General features: G+C 46.5%; 1 long non-coding RNA gene across 1 annotated transcript in view; it reads right to left on the reverse strand.

The window, feature by feature from the left end:
• LOC144379347 (uncharacterized) overlaps positions 1-5,545 on the reverse strand; it is a 28,255-nt gene extending 22,710 nt beyond the window's left edge. The window contains exon 1 of the long non-coding RNA XR_013442173.1: positions 5,506-5,545. This is a non-coding gene — a long non-coding RNA (uncharacterized LOC144379347). The remainder of the gene's footprint in view (positions 1-5,505) is intronic.
• Between the last annotated feature and the right edge of the window lie 7,946 nt (positions 5,546-13,491).

Genomic DNA, 13,491 nt, shown 5'->3' on the forward strand with positions numbered 1-13,491 from the left:
CAATAATTACTATTTCTTTTTTTTTTTTGAAAAAAAAAGATTTATTTATTTATTAGAGAGAGAGAGAGAGTGGGGGGAGGGGCAGAGGGAGAAGGAGAGAATCTCAAGCAGACTCCCCACTGAGCGTGGAGCCCACCGGGGGGCTGCATCTCACAACCTTGGGATCATGACCTGAGCCAAAACCAAGAGTTGACCACTTAACTGACTGAGCCACCCAGGCACCTCATAATTATTATTTCTTTTAAAAATCTTTCTACAGGAGTCTCGAGTGTGACTGCTACTTGTTTCTTCTAACGCTTTTGGTTTAGGTACAATATTTGAAAATGTTTACTTGTCAAAAATTAACGTAAGAGAATGAACATTGCTACCATTTACTGAACACCTTTTCCACGTCAGGCCCAGTGCTAAACAGGTTAACATTCCTTTCCTCATTTTCTCCAGAACTCTAGCGCTTCAGATCAAAGGTGGACGTGGAGTTTTCAGAGCAAGTGATAGGTATGCTGCAAATAAAGTATGCAATACAAAACAGAAACAATTTAGATAGAGAGTCTAGGCATGACAATACAGAACATTTCAAAGTTGGATTTTAGTCAGCTCAGCATACCCTAGTGTGATTGATAATGGCCACAATAACATTTCCTCTGACTTTCAGAAAAGCTGGACGTGCAAACACAAGCCTGTTGTTCACCTTCCAGCATTGTGATTCAGGCTGCAGATAAGAAGCATTCCTAGGATCACTCCCGGGCCTCCGTTACCTGTCTCAGCCCTATGATGCCTTCCCTGCAGGGCTCCACTTTCAGGGAAGAGGCAATAGAATAAAACAATTTGCAAACTTCCTCAGCAGCATCAAGCCCACTTGACTAGTTCGAGAGAAAAAAAAAAGATAATAAAAATCCTCACAGGGGCGCCTGGGTGGCTCAGTCGTTAAGCGTCTGCCTTCGGCTCAGGTCATGATCCCAGGGTCCTGGGATCGAGCCCCGCATCGGGCTCCCTGCTCCGCGGGAAGCCTGCTTCTCCCTCTCCCACTCCCCCTGCTTGTATTCCCTCTCTCGCTGTGTCTCTCTCTGTCAAATAAATAAATAAAATCTTTAAAAAAAAAAAAAAAATCCTCACAAATACAGGGCCATTTGACTTGAGGAGTCGCCCAGTACTGCTTGGGGATCGGGACAGTAGATAGGAATGGGACAAGCAGCTGTAAAGCAGGAATGGAATAGGGGTTTTATCTGGATCAGTAAGTACAGAGTGGAATGCCGACAATGATTCTGACACAGTGTCTTAAGCCAATGGGAAAGAGTACAGTTATCAACCAGTGATAATTGCTCCATGCCATGTTTGCTATGTCTGCTCTCATGTCTTGCTTCATTTGAGAAAGGCATGATTAATCAGGAAAAGTTATCAGCTGTCTCAATAATGTCATTTAGATGGGGCTAGGAGAGGGGTCATCCTACCACTGAGCAGCACATACTGTAGGAAGGGTACAAATCTAGCTGAGTATTGGCCCGTGTTGTCCATATTTCCCGTTGTCCCAGACCGTTTGCTACTTTCTCAACTTTCCTGTTCTTCATCTGGTCAGCGTAGTAGACCAGCTCCTGATTCTCTCTTCAAGAGCCCTCTTTGGCTTTTCCAAACTCTTTGATGTGCATGCCTCAGCGCCTTGGATGTTGCCCTTTGGAAGTCACTCTGGCAGTGAGCTCCCAGTCCTGTGCTTGGGACCGAGAGTACATGACACAGTTAGTGTCCCTAATCCTACCTTGGGACAAATCAAATGCTGGTACTTCCGATTGTCTTTTATCAGCTGGAGAAGCTTATGTTGTATATTTTCAAGATTTCAGGCAAAAAAAAAATCTAGATAAGAGATGACATGATAGGTGATTTAGGAAAGGATACTCTGGGGGGCACAGTCTCCCCTGACCTTGCTGTGGCTTGAGACAGTCCTTAGGCCAGGTTCCTCCTTCAGGCTGTCAGATAAAATACAGTACGCCTAGTAGAGGTTTAATTTCAGATAAACTAAGAATAATTTTTTAAAAGTACAATCATGGCCCATACAAGTAAATCCTATTTCTGAGTGCAGCCAACACTGGGTCCCCAAGCCAGCTCTGTGAGCAACCCGCAGGCAGGCAGGGCTCAGCAGGGGTCAGCTTGCACCTCTCCTTTGCACCGCCCCCCCAGACCAGCTCCCCACCTGGCCGGGATGGGTGTGTCAGCGAGCCAGCTGGTCCTGTGCCCCCGCCCCACTGCAGGGGATGCTGCGAGAAGGAGCGCTGCCTCCCAGGCTTTGTGCTGGAAGCCTCTTCAAGGTTCCTGGGCCAGAATGTCCTCAAGTCTGGACCGGTCTGAAAGTGCTGCCTGGCAGCCAGAGAGTGCCCAGTAGCCACCACCTACACGGGCCTGGACATTACCCCAAAGGTGTTGCCAAACAAGATCTGACCTAGGACATCAGAATGGGCAGGACCTGGGGGCCGTCGGGCCCTGAACAGGATCACCCACAGTGGCCCTGGAGTCTAGAGGGAAGGAGAGGGATCCTCCCTCCTCCCCTAACCCACTGACCACTCAGAAGGAACCCTGAGATGGGGTCAGGGCAGGGCCAGGCTGACTGTTCTTACTCTGCAAGTCTCCTGTGTTGACTGAGCCCCAGTGGGCCCTTCTCCCAGGGACAGTCCCTAACCCTGCCCACCCTTCTCATGGGGACCCTCCTTCTGCCACAGGGCTTCCTTGTCTGCCACCATGGCTGCTGACTCGACTTCACTTTACTATGTGCACCCTTTACCTATGCACCTAGTGCATAGATCTTGGCTTCTAATACCATCTTCCAATGAAAGGAAGCAGGGCTCCTGGGAGGAGAGATTGATTCTAGGATTGGAGCGGGGAAGACGCAAGATGAAGCTGGAGTACCCAGAGTGTGCCAGAAAGTAAAGAAATGCTTTAAAAAGAAAGCCACACATGCATAATACAGACCCCCCTTGATGGGACTATGTCTCAGAGGCTCTGGAGCCAACTCAAAGAGTTCCCAATGGCCCAAAGCAGAACAAATTATTTTGAGCAACAGAAGAATTAAAGTAACATGGGATTATAACTCAAAGGAGGCAATGACTATCAATGACTATCAATGATAAAACTAAACAATTGAATAAATAAATAAATAAATAAATGGAGGACAAGAGACAAATCCCCCATGCAGAAGAGCCCTACAGTTAATGTAGACAGTTCATCCTCAAGGAGGTGGAGCATTCAGTAAAAACTGAAGGAATCTGAATAAAGCATGGATTTGGGTTAATATAATGCATCAGTATGGGTTCATGAATCGTGACAAGTGTACCGTGCTAATGTCAAATGTTAATACTAGGGGGAAACTGGGGGTGGGATGTACGGGAACACTGTACTACCTTTTCAAGTTTCTGTAAAACTATTCTAAAATTAAGTTTATTTTAAAAAAAGACAAAAGACCTAGCTTTATCAAACTTCTGATTATGAAAACAGATAATAATGTAGATTCAAGCAATGCAGAAAATATAGACAAAAGTAGCAATCACTTGAACTCTCCGCTTTCCCTTAGCATATTAGTAATTCCTTCCAGACTGTGCCTCGTGTCCACAGATATGAATGTGAACAATTTTATATAATCAGTTCCTATGTGAATGGCTATTTTTACCATGTGTTCCCCCCCCCGCCTTTCCATGCCAAAACACAGCTATATCATTCTCTGAATTGTTTTATGATATTCTATTATGTTATAATTTACGTAAGCAAGCTTGTGTACCATTTAAGCTTGGTTTTCTCCCTCCCTTTTCTCTTGTGAACAACACCACATTCACATGCAAACAGTCTTGAACTCTTTCTTAATTATTTACATAAGATAAATTCCTGAACCTAGAATTGGTGGTTATAAGAGATACACATTTACTATTGTGGCAGAGATTGCCAGAAACCCTACAGCAGTATTGGTCTATTTCTTTGCTACCATCAGCGGTAGATGATGGTGCCTGATTCTTCATCTCCTGCCCCAACATTGGGTGTTGTCATTCTTTTTAACATTTGTCAATCTAATCATTGAAGATAGTGGCTGATTTTGATCCTCTCTTGTTGGCCCATCTTTCAAGCTTGTGTTCCTACATTTCTGCCCCTAAAATTATTGTACCTACTCCATATTCTAACTTCTACCTAGACCTTGGGCCCAATGGGGAAGCCCCTACCACTAGAAACAGATCATGGAGGTCAGAATCTGTATATTTCAAAATTTCCTTTCCCTTTCCAGGGCCTCACGTAGTCTGAAAAGGTACAGGATAGCCAAAAAAATGCATGTTGAAATAAATGGCCCTTGGTCAACATCTGCATGAAAGAAAAGAGCCCGTGTAGTTGGGAATGGAGTGTGTTCAGCAGCTTTGGAATGTACCAGCTGAGACCCTTCACTTGGGAAGTGCTCAGCACCCCTCCAGAAGAAGGGGCAGCCAGAGGGGCCATGTTTCTGGGGGGAACCCACCCCTTGTGACACAACTGATTGGAGCAGAGGGAAGAACAGGTCCAAGCTGAGCCAATTCGACTCTCTCAGGCATTTACAGTAAGAGACACAGAAACCACTGCAGTTTTGTGGGCCACTGGACTTGTAAGACCCTGGAGAGCTGAAGCTGGTTTTGGTAACATGGTAACCCGAAGCAATGGGTTATTTCAAAGCAGGAGATATCAAAAGCCAGCAGGAAAAGCTAAGAGAAACAAAGATGAAGAAAGATAGGAGGGAAGAATTGGAAGAAGGGAGTGGAGGAAGCCCTGCCTTCCTCCATCAGGTCCCAGGAGCCCTGGCTTTCACAGCTGTGTTCCCAGAGGTTGCCTTATATCCTTAGATAAATTCTCCTTTTACTAACCCATCCTTGACCAAGACTATGAAATAATGGCTCAAGGCCAACTCTTTTTGCCTATTTTTCACTGTTCCCAAGCAACCTTCTGATGACTAACCACATTCCCTTGACACCACAATATAGGGACACATACCCATAAGTGTGTATTTACCTATTACTAATGTGTGATTAGCAAGTAGTTATTGAGTAACAACTACGAGCCTGGCACTAGGCGGGGAGCCTTGTATGTACCAGAAAAACAGAAGACAGAATTCACCACCCCAAGGGGCTTAAGGCGGGAGATAAAACTAACATAGGAAAGAATCCCACACCCATGTATCAGTCCAGCAGGGTAGGAACTGTGCCAACACTATTGTTCTTTGAGAAGACTGCTGAGATCAGAGAGTGACATGTCCCAGACATAGGTGGGGGGAGTGCTGGAAAGCTGCTGTGTCCGGGACACCCTTAAAGAGAAGACGTTGGTTGTAGTTGTCCCACATCCAGCCCCACACAGCCATGTCTTGGCAACTTGGCAACCTCCCGGGTGGCTGATGAGCCCTGAGGGCCAGTGTGCGTGTGTGTGCATGGTGGTGAGTGCGTGTCCGGGAAGCAGGGACTGCTGTCCTATTGGGCTTGGCACAGGGGTATGGCTGCAGGGGGATGGAGTCAGGCTTACCAGGCCATGTAGGATGGAGGAGTCAGAAGAGCTGGTCTCTTCCAGGCCCCAGACTTTCCAGGCGAGAAGCCTCGGTTTCATTTTCTGTAAAAAGGAGGACATTCTGCCCCATACACCGGGTAAGTTTTAAGACTTCAACAAAGCAAATGTGTGGACATGACATTGCAATTTTCATTTATTTTTCAGTTTTTAAAGATTTATTTTTATTTTTTTAAGTAAGCCCTACATCCAACATGGGGCTTGAACTTACAATCCCGAGTTCACGGGTCGCACGCTTCACCGACACAGCCAGCCAGGCGCCCCCTACATTGCAATTTTTAAAATGCTATTTGAGAGAGAACTGTGGTTATCCTGGTGATTAAGATGCCAGATTTCATTTTTATTTGATATTGAGCCTTTCTTTTAAGGGTAACAGCTGGTTGACCCACTGTAATTATAGCCTGCTGCCTATTCTGGAACCGCTCCTGACTTGCTAGAGGGATTTAGGAGCTCAATCAGGGTTGATGTGAATGAACACATCACACGGCAAGTAGTTCTCGGCTACCTGCAATATCTGTCTCCCTCCTCCTTCAGAGGTAAGTGCTACAATGATTCTACTGCGGTAGAGAAGGCCATATGACTTTTCCAAGGTCACACAACTAGGAGTGGTAGAGCCAAGATTCATTCCAGGCAGCCTTACCCCAGAGCCCGTGCTCTTACCTTACTCACTCTGCTGCCTTTGGAAACCTGTCAGCTGAGGGGCTTCCCTCCCCTTCTCCCTCCTGCTCTAAGTATCCAATAGGAGACATTCCTTTTCACTCTGAATGAACCAGTTTCTCCCTTGCCTCTGGGTCTTGGCACACGCTGTTCCTTTTTCTAAGATAACTTCTTTCCCATCCTTCTTTACTTGAACATCTTATTGTTAGAGTCTCAGCTTAGAACACAGGCCCCTTGGGCAAGTACTTCCTGAATCCTCTGAATCTGAATCAATGTCCCCACTCTACACTCTTGCCACACTTCCTCTGTGGTGAGATGGGCCACTCTATCGGAATTGCCTTCTGACTTCTCTGTCTGCCCGTGAGCACTGTGTTAGCAGGGAGCTCTGTGTTCTAGGTGGTAATCTTGCTCACTGCCCTATCCTGAGGGTCAGCACAACATCTGGCACATAGGGCCTCCGTACATCCTTGGTGGAGAACGAATTTATGAACAGCTGCTCAGTACCACGTGGGTGTGTGGATGTGCCTTTCTGAGTGCCTGCGGTAGAAAAGGGCTGCGCCCAGCATTCTGCACGAGACTCAGAAGACAGTGGCCAGGAGAAAAGAATGAAGGCGACCCTCCTTCAGCCAATCCCTTGCAGTGCATTGTACGTGACCATCCCAGGGGGCTGAGTGAACAAGAGACCGGCTGGGACCACCCGGCAACTGACAGCACCCAGTGATGCCCCCCGCTGGAGAGGGCTCCCTGCCTCTGAAGAGTGGGAAGGGAAGCGCATTCCAAAGACAATTTGAGAAAGAGGGAGAAGGGGCTCTCAGCTTCCCTTGCATTGTATGTGTGTGTTTTCCAGTATAGCTCTGTCTAGTTGAAAAAGTGGGGGAAAGGCATGGCCTGGTTCAGTCCCAGGCCACATCAAACAAAGCCAGACCTTCAGCACAAGGGAGATGTTTGCCTTTCCTGGCAGGGACAGTAGCGTGGGGATTAGAAAGGATTTTGGTCAAGGCAGAGTCCTAACGAACATCCTGTTCTAGGAGTCCCGAGGCCCTGGAGAGATTAGAGGAGAAGCTACAAAAGCCTTGTCCAAGGTCACAGCACTGTTGTCTCTGGTTGAATGTCAGCAGGTTCCTACGTGGATGTACTTACTGGCCAGGACAGGTTATTGGAAGGGCAAAGTCTCACTGCAGGCATGCTGACCCCTAGCCCAGAGCTCCTACCACCCCTGCGACCAGAATTCTCCAACTCTGAGGTATCTTCAGAAAATCATGTTTCCCCTTGGGCTGGAGAGGTGCTCTATCTGACCCATACGTCACAGGCTCTTCAGACCCGAGGTCGGAGGGCTTGGACAAGCCCTGCTCCTCAGCAAGGGAGCATCATGGGACCTTGACATAAAAGCCACCCCTCATGATGTTTGGAGTTTACTGAGCAGAACCTGAGATCCACTTGCAAAATTATTTTAAGAACCTGATTGGACGGGCCTCATACTCCATTTTCAGAAATTGTTTTTCATAAATGATTAAGTGATGATACAAAGTGAAAATGTGGCCAGTTGGCTGTTGACCCCATGTTGCCAACCACCTTTTCAGCTCTAAGGTCACCAATGTCCCCATTAATGTCTAGAACATGGATCTCCTAAGTTTTCTCTTAGAAGACTTGAGGAAATAGCCTGGTTTTTTAAAAAGTATTTTTTATTGAGGTATAATTTATGTACAATGAAATGCTTAAATCTAACAATGGAGTTTGATGAGTTTTAACAACTAGATATATACACAATAGAACTACCACATCAATGAAGATATAAAACATTTCTATCACCTAGAAAGTTCCTTATTGCCCTGTTCCAATCCATTCCACCTGTTCTGACTTCTATCATCATTGGTTGGTTTTCTCTTTTCCAGAGTGTCTGGGAGGACTCAATGTTTGTGTCCTTCAAAATTCATATGTTAAAACTTTAACCCCTGATGTCAGAGTATTAGGAGGTGGGGACTTCAGGAAGTGAAGCCCTCATGAGTGGGATTAGTGCTCTTATAAAATGAATCCCAGAGAGATGCACACCCCTGTGTCCTGTGTGTATGTGCCTTTCCGAGGGCCTGGGCTATGAAGGTGCAAGAAGATGGCCGTCTCTGAATCAGGATACAGGCTCTCACCAGGCATGGAATCTGCTGGCGCCTTAGATCTTGGGCTTCCCAGCCTCCAGTACTGTGAGAAATAAATTTCTGTTGTTGTAAGTCACCCAGTCTGTAGTATTCTGCTAGAGCAGCCCGGACTGACTAAAACAGTATTATAATACTGGAATTACGCAGTAGATAGTCTTCCGTGTCTGGTTTCCTTCACACGGCATAATATCTGTGAGATTCATCTGTTTTGTCACATATTTTGGCTATCCTTCCTTTTTATTGCAGAAGAGTTTTCCATTGTATGTATATTCCACAGTCTGTTTATCCACTCAGCTGTTGATAGACATTTGGGCTCTCCCAGTTTTTGTCTATTAAGAATAAAGCTGCTGGCGCGCCTGGGAGGCTCAGTCGATTAAGCCTCCGACACTTGGTTTCAGCTCAGGTCATGATCTCAGGGTCATGGGATTGAGCCTGGCGTCGGGCAGTCTGCTTGAGATTCTCTCTCCCACTCGCTCTGCCCCTCCCCACCTCAAATAAATAAATAAATAAATAAATAAATCTTTGTTTGTTTTTAAAGAATAAAGCTGCTATGAACACTGATGTACAAATCTTTGTGGGGGGTGGGTAGAAGTTTCATTTGCTGGAGTAAGAATGCCCAGGAGTAGAATTCCTGGGTTATAAGATAAGTGAATGTTTAACTTCATAAGGCACTTGTGGCTTGTTTTCTGTCACCTTCTTGAAAGGAGGGATGTTTAGAAATCAGCCTGCAAAGACTACAATGAAACAATCTCCATGGGGAGAAAAGGTGGTGACAGAGAGACAACAGCTCTTAGTGAAGAAAGCCGTTTTAACCAGCTCCTCATTCAACCAGCTTCTGCATAGTTTTCATAATTGGTGCTAACTCTGGGCTGTACCCAAGAAAATGCTTATTCACATTACTAATGGAAGCAGACTAAGCAGACTGGCAATATTGGAGTGCCCAGAAGGTTCTTTACACCAAAATGTTGACCAAACCTTTCAGGATTTTGCTTTAAGCTCAATCAATTGCAATTTTGCAGGGACATTTATTGAGAATGTCAACTATGGAAAGATCACCCTTTGAAAAGCTAATCTGAGTTCTGAATTTTCACTGTTGGAGCCTCTGTCTTACCCCAGGAAAGATAAACAGACTTTTCTGTGAATTGAGGGCCTGGCTATATGGGTCTTTGCTCTCTGCCAGATGTATCATCAGGCCCTATTGTGCAGGAAAACAGCATGAGAAAGTTGTCTTTGGGAGACTGAACAGGAGAAAGGGGTCTGAAGTCAGCTGGATCCCTGGGAACGGCAGCAAAGGGGTCTGACCGCAGCCTGTTGCACATGAAGGAGACCTGAGCCTCTTGGAAGGCCTGCTTCTCTCGGCAGAAGCTCAGAGGAAGTGGCTACAGCGTAGCTGGTGAGCCAGGAACTAGGCACTGTGGTCTAGAAAGCTTATGTGAGAGGCTGGGCTAGCACAGTCCCCCACCTGAAAGTGGGGCCCTCAGGAGCAGGAAGCTAGAGCAGAAATTGGTCGTCGTAAGAAAAGCAGCATCAGGGCGCCTGGGTGGCTCAGTCATTAAGCGTCTGCCTTCGGCTCAGGTTGTGATCCCAGGGTCCTGGGATCAAGCCCCGCATCGGGCTCCCTGCTCAGCGGGAAGCCTGCTTCTCCCTCTCCCACTCCCTCTGCTTGTGTTCCCTCTCTTGCTGTGTCTCTCTCTGTCAAATAAATAAAATCTTTAAAAAAAAAGAAAAAGAAAGAAAGAAAGAAAGAAAGAAAAGCATGGGCTCCTGGGAAGTCCTGGGGGACCAAAACCCACCCATCCTGCATGTCTAGGCATTTCTTGTCCTCAGTCATAGGACGTGCCATTGTTCACCAGGCTTCAGATCCTTCCGGCAGTAGAATTTTACAGTCACACCCTTTGCCATGTGACTTTGCAGCCCTTCCCATTAGCACGAGCATCCTATCTCTTGCCACTGATGTCAACATAATCATGTGACTGGCTTTGTGGTCAGTGGAGTGTGGGCAGGAATGACCCAAGAGGCCCCAAGGGGCATCATGTGTCTCTGCTCAGCTTCCTCAGCTCCTGCTATTTGACATGAAAAGAACACACCCTCATAGTGCTGGTTCAAGGAAAATATGGAGCCAGGTAGATGTGAATTTTATAGTATGTGAACTATACCTCAATAAACTATTAAAAAAAAGGAACCGCCTGTTAACTGTTTTTACCAGAGTGAGGCAAGTACTAGTGCTGTCCCCTTCATCACCATACAGGAAGCGAAGGCTCAGAGAGCTTAGGTGGCCCTCCCAGTTCATTCACCTCATCAGTGTTCGACACAAGACTGGGACTTAGGTCCTGACACCAGCACCCCTGGGGTCCACACCATCTTTCCAGTGTGTTTGCACCCCCACACACACACCTTAAGGCCACGGGGAAACTGGACTCGAGGACTATTTAGACAACCTTCAGTTATGGGTCATGCCTGTTTTCAGCTCTTCTTTCTAGCCCCTTCTCCCCTGGCGCCCTCCTCCCTCCACTCACCCTCCCTCATCTGCTGATGAGGCTGGCTGTTCAGGGTCCCTCCCTGCTCTGTTTTATAAGCTTTCTTGCCAAGAACATAAAAAGATATTTGGCTCATGCAAACCAACATTTAACACAATTGCAAGTGGTTTTTCTCACGTTGCCAGGTGCCCTGACTCCCAAAAGCTCCTGCCCCCTCCCCCCAACTTAGGCTGATTGGAGACATGGAGCATCTGCCTTTAGGGCTCTGTCATCAGGGGGGTGCTTTCAATGGACAGAAACACATTTCTATGGGATGTCTCCCACGAACCAGCGATTTTGATGAGTGCTTAAATGCCCTCTTCTTTAAGCTTCCCAGCAACCCATAGAATATGTGTGTGGATGGGCACATTTCATAGAGAAGGAGACCGAAGCTCAGAGAGGTAAGGGAACCTATCCAAGTTCTGGCAGATAGTGAGCGACCACACCAGGGTTCCGTCCCAGGTCTCCTAATTCCAAGCCCAATATTCTTTTTCTTATTTACGTACATGTGTTTTTTCCTCAGGATCCCCCATGGAGTCTATCACATGCCTGGTGCAAAGGAGGAGTTCAAGAAGGGAATGAAAAAGAAATCAACAAAAGCCAACCGATGTCGGTTTGCCCAAAGGCCTTTTTTCCTTAAGAAAAATGTATGAGGCAGCTCTCAACCCCAGCACATCTGTGTGTGACAGAAAGACTCCTCCTGGGGTTTTCATCTGCTAAAGGAGAAGAGCACCAACTGCCCTGAGTTGGCGTAGTTTGAGCATAAAGTGGGCAGAAGGAGGATGGGGTGGGGGGGGAGGAGTAGAAAAGCTGGAGACCTGCCGAAGAGATGGAGGGCAAGCGTCCTGAGAGAGGAGTCCCTTGGGAGTGAGGGAAGTGGATTGAATGATAAGGAAACACAATCCACAGAAGGAAAGGGAACACTGGAAAGGCTGGCAAGATGTAGAAACTTTCTTGCGAAACTAACATCATATAATGTCATTTACAATACTTCTCCCCCCTTTCAAAATGAATTGCAGGTAGCTGGGCCCTGGGCCCTCTGCCGGCGCCATTGTCACTGCTGGCCCTGGGGCCACCGAAGCCACAGGCCACTGGGTACCCTAGCGGTCAGCCCCACCAGAAGGGATTCTGATTACATTATTCAGTCTGGATTTAAAAGTCTCAGGGGAGGATCTGATTGGCTGTCTTTAGTTCATATGTCCATGCTTCTGCTGCCAGAGATCAAGGGGAGCTTTCCACCGTCCCAGCATCCAGAGGGGGACCCTCTTGCAAGAGCAGATGCCCCACAATCAGGAAGCAGCCGCACATGCTGCACAATTATGACAAAAACATGTCTCCTCTAATTGAGACAATGATACCTACTTCTCAGGGTTGCTGGGAGTATTGAATAAGATCATTCGATTATTCTACCATCATATATCGAGTTATCGATAGTATTCCCAGCACTGTGCTAGGTGTTGGGTAGTGTCTCTAAGTTCTGCCATATACTAAGAATTCGATAAGTGATAACCACGTTAAGAAGCTATGACATGGGGGCGCCTGGGTGGCTCAGTTGGTTAAGCGACTGCCTTCAGCTCAGGTCATGATCCTGGAGTCCCGGGATTGAGTCCCGCATCGGGCTCCCTGCTCGGCAGGGAGTCTGCTTCTCCCTCTGACCCTCCTCCCTCTCATGCTCTCTGTCTCTCATTCTCTCTCTCTCAAATAAATAAATAAAATCTTAAAAAAAAAAAAAAAGAAGCTATGACATGGAGCAGAGGGGGAGAGAATGATGCTTAGGAGGGTTCTCAGCTAAACACTTGATTGACATCTGACCTCTGCGCTTCCTGGAAGCCAAGAGAAATAGTGTAATGACAATAACCATAAATAGCTGATTTCTTGGATACTTTCTATGTACCAGGCACTGTGCTAAACATCACACATGTATTATCTCACACTTAATCTTCATGACAACTCTATAAGGTAGATATTATTATTATTACTCTGATTTTACAGATTATGAGAAAAGGTTCAGCATGGTTAAGTAACTCGGTCAAGATCAATCAATGAGTTAATGGTGGCACCAGAATTTGACCCATATCCTTTTGACCCCAGAGCCCAAACTATCAATCACTGCTCTATAATCCTCTCTAGCACCAAATGTCTGGGAGAGACTACTGAGGGGCTGCCAGCTTCCATCGCCATGGACCAAGGCTTTGTAAGGCTCCCGAGGTCAACCTGTTAAAGCTCCCATCTTTTTTCACATTTTTGTTCACCGGGCTGGTTTGCATTTTATGCAACTGATTTAAAATTTCCCTTTCTTTTTCCTGACCTGGGAATAGTGGCAGAAGTAAATGAGAAGTAAGTGAGAAGGTGCTGAGGATGGATGGGGAGGGAGCGAAACCATTTACCCAGTCATGGTAGATTTGCCATGGCAGAGAGCCTGGCAGGAGATGGGCCTTTAATCATTAGTTTCCCATTAAATCTTGGAACCAGACCCTCCCTGGCATAATGCTGAGGAAGACAAGGGTGATTTTATGTTCAAAAATGTTGAGACTGGAAGGGACCTTAGAACCTTCTAGTCCAGATGTTTTCCAACAGTTTTAAAGCAATGGAATCATACTTTAAAGGAAATCTTCACAAAAGCC

The sequence above is a fragment of the Halichoerus grypus genome, chromosome 10, assembly GCF_964656455.1.
Source record: "Halichoerus grypus chromosome 10, mHalGry1.hap1.1, whole genome shotgun sequence".
Taxonomy (NCBI): domain Eukaryota; kingdom Metazoa; phylum Chordata; class Mammalia; order Carnivora; family Phocidae; genus Halichoerus; species Halichoerus grypus.